This window comes from Mastomys coucha, unplaced genomic scaffold (assembly GCF_008632895.1).
Source record: "Mastomys coucha isolate ucsf_1 unplaced genomic scaffold, UCSF_Mcou_1 pScaffold23, whole genome shotgun sequence".
Lineage (NCBI taxonomy): Eukaryota > Metazoa > Chordata > Mammalia > Rodentia > Muridae > Mastomys > Mastomys coucha.
In genome coordinates this window covers 44,343,930-44,353,158 of record NW_022196906.1, presented here as the reverse complement: position 1 = coordinate 44,353,158, position 9,229 = coordinate 44,343,930, and positions in this window count along the sequence as shown.

Sequence of the window (9,229 nt, the reverse complement as noted above, 5' to 3'; positions counted from 1 at the left end):
GTGGCCCCCACTCACCCACACCCACTCTCCAGCAATGGCCCCCACTCACCCACACCCGCTCTCCAGCAGTGACCCCCACTCACCCACACCCGCTCTTCAGCAATGACCCCCACTCTACAGGCTCTTCTTCCTGACCTGCTTATTCTCCCAGAGAACACCACACTAATTTCAGTTTCTGTGCCAAACTCTGCTTGTTCATTGGATGCCATCTAATTACTTGAAAGGTGAAAAATTCAGCTAGCACACCGCCGTTCTTGCCTCCACCACACAATTGATTTAGCCATCAGCATGCCAGCCTCAGACTGCCAGCCACGAATGAGGGCACTTGGAGACCGTGTATTCATTTTCTTTGTTTCTTTCTCTTGTGCCCCTCTACTCCAGAGAATCACCCTGTACTTTCCTGTAGGTGCTTAATACACATGGGCAGAAAAGCAACAGACTATTTTTCTCCAAAGGTTTTTTCCTTACTATTATCTGTAGAGAAGTGAGCAAAGAAGCCAAAGCCAAAATAATTAGTGTAAATTTATTTTTAAGAGTCTGTGTTTGTTTTGCATATTTTAAAACCTTAGCAATTTATTGTTTGAGCATTTCACACGTGTATGGAATGTGTTTTGATCAAATCTACCTCCCATTCCCTCCCCTGAAATCCCACTCACATCCCGCTTACTGAAATTTCCTCCCAGCTTCATAAGCTCTTTCTCTTTTCAAATACCCACAGTGTCTATTTAATATTGCTTCTGTGTACACTGGTGTAGGGACCCTCCTGGAGCATGAGGAGCCTCTCATGGGCCTGCATTCCTGAAGAAAACTGGTGGTCCCTCCCCAAGAAGCCATCAGTAGCCAGCCATCCCTGGGGTGGGATTCCATGAGGTCCCCCACTGCCGTCATGTGTGGTGGGATTTTGGCTAGCTTGTGTGCAGTCCTGTGCATGCAGTCCTGTGCATGCAATCCCGGCTGCTGTGTGTGGGTGAGCTCACACTTGCAACTGCGCTATCACACCTGGCAAAATTGTTTTGCTATTAGACATCAACGTCCTCCGGCTTCCTACAGTCTCTCCACCCGCTCTTCTATAAAGATCCTTGAATCCTAAGGGCAGGGACACATGATGCAGATGTCCCATTTAGAGCTGAGGACAGACAAGGTGGAGTTTAAAGTGCACAGTCTGAATTGGTGCCACCTAGTGGCTGGTGTGGAGGTAGCTCTCACCTTAGAGAATCCTATCTAAGTGCCACGGAATTTAGGTTTTTTTTTGTTTTTGTTTTTGTTTTTGTTTTTTTAATAAAATACAGGAACCACACATATTTATAGTGTAGAACTTGCTAAGTTTCGATACAAGTATGTACCTACAATACCATCATCACATTTAAGATAATAAACATATTCATGGCCATTCCCCTCCCGCTTTCCTTGTGTTTTCTTTGTAAACCCTTCCTGTCCCTTAATAATCTATTTTATTTGCAGTCAATAAATGATCTGTCTTTTGTCATTAATAAAACAAATTGTCTCTCTCTCAGCTTTTATACAAGTGGGATATGCTAGCACACAGTCCAGTTTCTTTCGGTGAGCATGGTTATTTTAAGTTTTGCCATATTCCATGTATTAACAGTCCTTTCTTTCTCCATTGTATGTTTGTGACACAACTGGTCTTGCCATTCAACTGTTGAAAGACATTCAACTTGTTTGCCGTTTGGACCGTTTAAGTGCTAAGAACATTCATGTAAATCTTTCTTACTTTTTCCGAGTCTCTTGTGAGGTATCTGGGGGTGGAGTGGATGGGTCGTATCCTTGCTGGATGTTTAAAGTCTCCAATGACAACAGCAGTGTGTGGAAGCTGCACTTGTTTCACAATCCCTTGATGTGGCCATCTGGATTTTAGTCATTCTGATAGGTGATGAGGCCCACTTAGATTTGGAGCATAAGAAAAAAGAAAAAAAAAAACATTGGATTTCATTTAGTCCTAGTAAATTGTAGGTACTTTTGAGAGGGCTTGGGTGTTGTGTTTCTGTTAATAGAGGCAGCCATGTTTAAAGGGGGGATAATGAGGATGGTTTCCTTGAAGGAGCTGGGATGGGACCCTAACAGAAGTGGTAGAGAAAGGCAGAGGAGGCAGGGATGCAGCCAGAAATAACCTTTTCTTCAGGATGAAATCTGTCTAATTCACTGGGCTTGTGTTGGATCAGTACCATCTAGCAGAGCCAAATCTGCCAGCTTAAAAAGCCCTTGAATTAAGAGAGAAGACCTTGATTTATGTCTTGTGGGTGATTCAGTCTGTTGTTGCTAGAGGGATTGAACTGACATGGTGTTGGGGATGATGGAGTTTTTCAAATCCTATTTTTAATGTTGGTTCTTAAATGCTTTAACCTCCCTTGTAGCCGCCACCCACCAGAGATAGTGAAAAAGAAAGGATATGGTGGGGAACGGACCTGTTTAGAAAGGCTCTTTGGAGCAATTCCCATCTGTGTTGTCTGGAAATTGGCAGTTCAGCTCACAGGTCAGCAGCGGCAGTTTGATCCACTCGCAAACATTTCATGGATATACCAGTAGTCTAGTTCAGTAGAGTGAAGCTAGCAAACGTGAATCAGCAGCAGTGGCACGACCCAGCAGAGATAGCCAGGGCTCAGCCTTGGCATGAGTCAGCAGGGACTCCAGGCCAACAAGAATTGTACAGCTAGCTCTATAAGCAAGCCAAGCTCAGCCTCTGACACTATCGGAGAGTCCTCTTTATATCTCTCCAAACATCATGTGTCCTCCACAGGTCTTGCCTCAGCACAGTGTGTCTGTCCCAGGGGACATCACTCTGCCAATCAGCCTGAGTCCACTGAAGTGAAAGAAACTGCAGCACACCACCAGAAGCTCTTTGGTGTCTCTCTCTATGGAGTCCCATCAAATGTAGCTCAACTATGAAATGTAAGGCGGACCAATACATGTGTATTGTTAGTGAAGAGTCCTTCACCACCTGTCCGTTCATGTGTTTGCTTTAGCAGAATATCCTCTCTCCTGTGTTTGCTTCATGAGTCTGCCTTCGTCTTTCCCTTGTGTCCATTTCAGGAAAACACTCCTTCATGTGTTTGCCCCAGCAAATCACCTTCCAATACAACTGACTTTCCAAAGAACCCTTCAATTTCCACTTAAGGGTGGGGTGCAGCATGGCTCAGGGGGACAAATACCAGAGTAGTGACACATTTGTGTGTTTGTGTATGTGTCACATTAACAATCCATGATTCAAGAGGAACTACAACCACATGGTTAACTACCTTCCTCAGTGATAGAAATAATAGAAAAGAGAAGACAGAAAAGACTAGCCAAGATCAAATATAAGATGCTACCTCTGTGACTAGAAACAGCATTGGAATAGACACAAAATGGTCACAGGGTGACTGATGGGGAACCATTGGGAACCAGGACTAGGGTAGGTCTAGGGAGCCTGGCGTTTATATCTTGCAGGGTTAAAGGAGGATAAAATGTTTCTGCTTAAGAAAGAGGACTAAGAGTTTGGTCTGCTGTTTGAAGTGAGGGCTGGGGTAGTGGTTTCCTGTCTCGGAAAGGCACTGCTCCCTGGAATTAGAGCAAGCACACACTGGGCACCTGCCATTGGTTAGACACTATTTTACGTTTCTTGTTTGTATTTAATTAACATATTTAATTATTATAGCCCTGTGCAGCAATCTCAATTTTTATACCCCCATCTTGGAGTTAAGGTGAAGAAAGCCCGTTGTATTTCTTCTTGTCAGGAATCACTGCTGGATGATAGATTCTGTTTTGGAGACCTAGGATACTGGCTGGTGAACAATCAAACCATTTTGAGTGGAAGAGAGCGATTGGGAGAGCAAAAATGAGGGGGAGTGATGAAGTAAGTGGGAGAGAGACTTCTGGAAACAAGAATCCCAAACACAATAAGACGGCGGCAACAATAGCATGTTCTCCACAAGCACATTTCCAATTAAATAAGGGTTGTGAAGCAACCTGAAACTGTTTCATTGTTGTTCTTTGGCTTATTCGGTATTTTGAGACACAGTCTCATTGTGTTTCTCAGGCTGGAAATCAGGGCCCTCTTACTCCTTTTACCTAAGGAGATTACAGGCTACGTTGTAGCACTATATCTGCCTCTGAAGATGATCTTAAAATAAGTGCACTTAAGGCAATATACTTAAAGACATATACTAAAGTATTAAAAGAACAAGCATACTCTAAACAAAGAAGGGGATAAAATAAAATAAGATAAAAGCAGCTATAAAAATATGAACACACAACACACATATAAACTTAGACACAAGCTCAAACCCAACTGAACATACACATGTTTCTGTCTAGATCCTGTTTTATGGCACTCAATGAGATATTGTCTGTAATAATTATTATGGTACATAGTACAGTATAGTTTCACTCTTTAATCATTTAATATTATAGCATGACAGTTAAAGTAGCCTATGTGTGTATTCATAGCACTAGGTAAACATCTAGTTGTGAGTTCAAGACCAACCTGGGCTAGCTAATGAGCTCATATATCAGCTTTCTATGTGGAGCTGAAGAAATGGCCTGGCTGAGTGTTTGCTCTTCTCACAGGGGGCCTGAACTTGTTTCCTAGCCCTTACAATGGCTGCCTCTATTCACCTGGAACTAACTCCAGCTGAGGGGGATCTGGTGCTCCCTTCCAGCCTCTGCAGGGGACTGCACATGTGGCACACAGAGAGGAGACATAAATAAAAATAAAATAAATCTCAAATAACTCCCTTTCCTATCAAATGTGTGGTTAAAGTACTATATTTTCATTGTGCCTCTGCTGTTGAGTTTCAAGTCAGTTCAGATTTTCCAGTGATACAAATGCTTGGTGCCTGCATCCATGTAGCTTTGTATGATAACTTTTTTTTTTTTTTTGTCTTAGAGCTACTCATTTATGAAAGTTTTCAATTTTTTGAACATAAATGTATTTTTTTTTTTTGTGAATTGCTAGTCTTATTGTATCAGAAAATGTTTTTTTGTGAATTGCTAGTCTTATTGATCAGAAAATGTTTCTTATACATGGAATGTATTTAAGACTTGACTGGGGCTGGCGAGATGGCTCAGCGGGTAAGAGTACTGACTGCTCTTCCGAAGGTCTTCAGTTCAGATCCCAGCAACCACATGGTGACTCACAACCACCCGTAATGAGATCTGCCGCCCTCTTCTGGTGCGTCTGAAGACAGCTGCAGTGAATTACATAGGAGGCGAGCGGAGGCAGAGCAAGCAGGTTGGAGCAAGCAGAGGTCCTGAGTTCAATTCCCAGCAGCCACATGATGGCTCACGACCATCTGTACAACTACAGTGTACTCATACACATAAAATAAATAAATCTTCTTTAAAAAAAAAAAGACTTGACTGAAGTCCCCTTTGTACCCTAGGCTCAGACCCTGTGACCATTTCATGGATGTATGGAGAGGTACCTTTAGAGACCATAAGGCACATCGTCTTGATGTGTTCATATTAATTTAGCCCATGTCACTTTACCATTCACATCATCAGTGTCTGTGTTCGTTGCTCTTTTCTTGATGTAGAAAGAGTGGGCATTTTAGTATTCTGCAATCATTGTATCTACCAATTTTTCTGTATGGTTGCAACCAATTTTTTTCACCTTCATTTGCTGAATTATTTGAGACATAAAAATTTATGAGTATTATATTTTCATTGTGAATTGTAACTTTTATAAATAGAAAGTGACATTTTGTATTTTATTGAGTGTTACATGCTTGGAATAAATACTTTGCAGGATGCAACACAGCCGCTACTGTGGGATTGTTTGATACTTGGCTGAAAAAAAAAACCTGTACTCATTCATGTATTCATTACCACTCTTCCTACTATTTTGTTTTATGTTTATTTATTGTTGTCAATATATCAGGGAATTTGAATTTGTAGCAGAACTGGAGAATACTTTTATTTTAATGGTGCAGTTAAATCCTTATATTTATTTCGTGATTGATTTATGTGTTTTTCGGTTTGCCTCTCGCTGTTTTCCACTTTTCACTTCCTCCTTCTCCACATTTTTGTTTCCTATCTTAAGCTGTGCAGAACATTTATATCCATTTATATTCTCCAGTGACTTAGCAGACCCATCTACTTTAAATGATGTTACTGGCTGCCTTTGAATATTAGGAATATTTAAATAATGTACTTTTAGGATGTTTGGTTGTGATGGAGAACATATGATAAAAAGATATTTTATACCTGAAAATTCTGAGAGATTGTAAATGGATCTTACCCTGGAAGATAAGTATACAAGGTCACTCATCAACTAATTAGTTTATTAACAATTTAAAAATGTAAATACATATCAACATACCATTTGTTTACCATCAGTATACAAATGTAAACTTTTTTTATTTAAAAGGAGACTAAGAGAGGGTAGTATCGGGCAATAAGAAAGGAGGAGTCTACCTAGCAAAGGAACATGACTCATGAGAAGATAAAAAGCTAATTTTGTTTTCTAGTTTCAACTCCATAATTGCTGCTTGTTTTTTTGTGGTTGATATTTGAATTCAGTTTTATGGGTATTGATGCATCAAGAATCATTTCTCTCTTTCTTTCTCTCTTTCTTCCTTTCCTTTCTTTCTTTCTTCCTTTCCTTTCTTTCTTTCTTTCTTTCTTTCTTTCTCTCTTTCTCTCTTTCTCTCTCTCTCTCTCTCTTCCTCTCTTTCTCTCTCTCTCTTTCTTTCTTTCTTTCTTTCTTTCTTTCTTTCTTTCTTTCTTTCTTTCTTTCTTTCTTTCTTTCTTTCTGTTTACACTCCCAAAGATGTTCTCTTTCTTAGATGCAGTAATTGGGAAAGCTGGGCTTTCTTTTTAATTCTGTCCACCACCAGTGCATTATGAATTAGACATGAATAGTCACTGAATACATTTTAAAAACTGAACTATTCAGAAAAAAAAAACAATTAAAATAGTGTGATGGTTTGTATATGCTTGGCTCAGGGAGTGGCACTATTAGAAAAAGTGACCTTGTTGGAGTAGGTGTGTCACTGTGGGCGTGGGTTTAAGACTTTCATCCTAGCTGCCTGGAAGTTAGTATTCTCCTAGCAGCCTTCAGATGAAGATGTAGAACTCTCAGCTCCTCCTGTACTATGCCTGCCTGGATGCTGCCATGCTCCCACCTTGATGATAATGGACTGAATCTCTGAACCTGTAAGCCAGCCTCAATTAAATGTTGTCCTTCATAAGACTTGCATTGGTCATGGTGTCTCTTCACAGCAGTAAAATCCTAACTAAGACAAATAGTTTGGGGAAGAGGGATTTGTAAAACTCCCCAATTTTTATTTTTTTTTTTCTGTTTAAAACTGTATCAAGTCATTCTATTATAGTGTTATTTAATATATAAATTATATCACCATATATTAAAATAATGTTTTTAAAATAAAGAAAGAAAGAAAAATAGTCAATAAGCTGCATATACCCAGCGAATTGAATAATTATCAAGTAGCTATCAGTATAAATGACATTTTCACTTTTGACGTTTTATAACCTTAGGGCTTTCATGTGCTTCTTGCCAGAATGATGTTAAAGGTCTTAATTTTTTTTTTTAAATCAAGCATGACTATCTTCATTTTTTTTCCTGCTTGAGTATTTAGATTTAATGTAATTGCCAGTATGCTTGTATTTAAGTTTGCCTCCTAAGTTTGTTGTCTCCATTTGTTCTTCCAGTTGTAAGCATCTTTTACGTTGCCTGCTTGCATTTGGTTGAAGGCATGAGGTATTTAAAATAATCATTTCTTTCCTCTCTTTGCCTGTTGAGAGAGATTTTCTCTCTTCATCTGGTGGTTATCTGTGAAGTTTCTGTATGTGCAGTTATCTCACCGAGGTCTGAGGTGGGTTGGTATCTCTAATGTTCTGATAATTCAAGAAGCCAGATTGTTTTATTTTCTTCCCTCTTTGTTGGTGTAGGCTCGTGTCCCTTTCTGAATTCTGAGAAATGTATTGAGAAGAGGGTAGGTGATTCTGTCGTGGGAACATCATGAAGTATACATATGAAAACAAAGATGGCAACTAGGTTACTAGGTGAGGAGAGACTGCTAATGTGTAAGTGGACGTGTGACTAGTATTGAACATTATTATTATTTTCTTTCTTAGTTTTAGACAGGGTCTCATGTACCCCAGGCTGGCCTGGTACTCACTCACACAGCTGAGGATTAATGTAACCTCTGTATCTCCTGCTTCTATTTTTTGAGTTCTGGGATTATAGGCATGTGCCAGTCATGGTGCCTAGGTCTTGAGGTGCTGGGACCAAGCCCAAGGCTTTGTACATGCTGGGCAAGCACTCTACCTGCTGAGCACCACAAGCCTCTAGTTGCTGCATGTTTTAATTCCTTGTTTATCTTCATTCCTCCAGGCATTTATATACTCCTGTTTTATATAAGCGGCATTTAAATCTACTCCAACACTTGCTATGTCCTTAGTCTCCTTTTGTGAAGTCCCCTGGGGTAGCTGTTGATTGGGTGTGCTCAGAATGGTTTCTCAGATGCCCTTGGTCGGAAAATCTCATTTCAGCCCCATTTCCCCATTAATTAATTAATTAATTCACTTTACATCCTGAATGCAGCCTCCCCACCTCCCAGTCACCTCCGTGGCTTCTCCCCTCTCTCCTATCCATCTCTGACAAGGGTTAGATCCTCCTGGGTACCAAACCATGCTGACATCTCAAGTCACTGCAGAACTAGGTGCATCCTCTCCCACTGAGGCAAGCCAAGACAGCCTAGTTAGGGGACAGGATCCACAAGCAGGCAACCGAGCCAGGGTAAGCTGCAATTTTTTTTTCTAGAAAGAAGTTTGTATTTTTTTCTTCTTCTCTTTTCTTTTTGCCAGAAGTTGCATTCTTAACTGGTAGTTGTTCGTTTTCAGTACATTGATGATATCCTTTTGGCCTGGGTACTACTGTTATAGCTAACAATTTGGTGGTCTGGGTAGCTTCTTCTCCTGTTCTTCAGTTCATGTATCACAGGGATGGATATGCATGCACATTTTTCATTACTGTTGGGGAGGTTTGGACTCTTACACGTATCTGTTGATGACTTTCACCAATATTCCACCAGTATCCTTTCAAATATTGCCAACTCCTGATATTCTTCCTGTTCTCTGTGTAAAACATTGCACTACATTTGAAATACTGCACTATTGTCTTAATTAGGGTTTTACTTCTGTGAACAGACACCATGACCAAAGCAACTCTTATAAGGACAACATTTAATTGGGGCTGGCTTACAGGCTC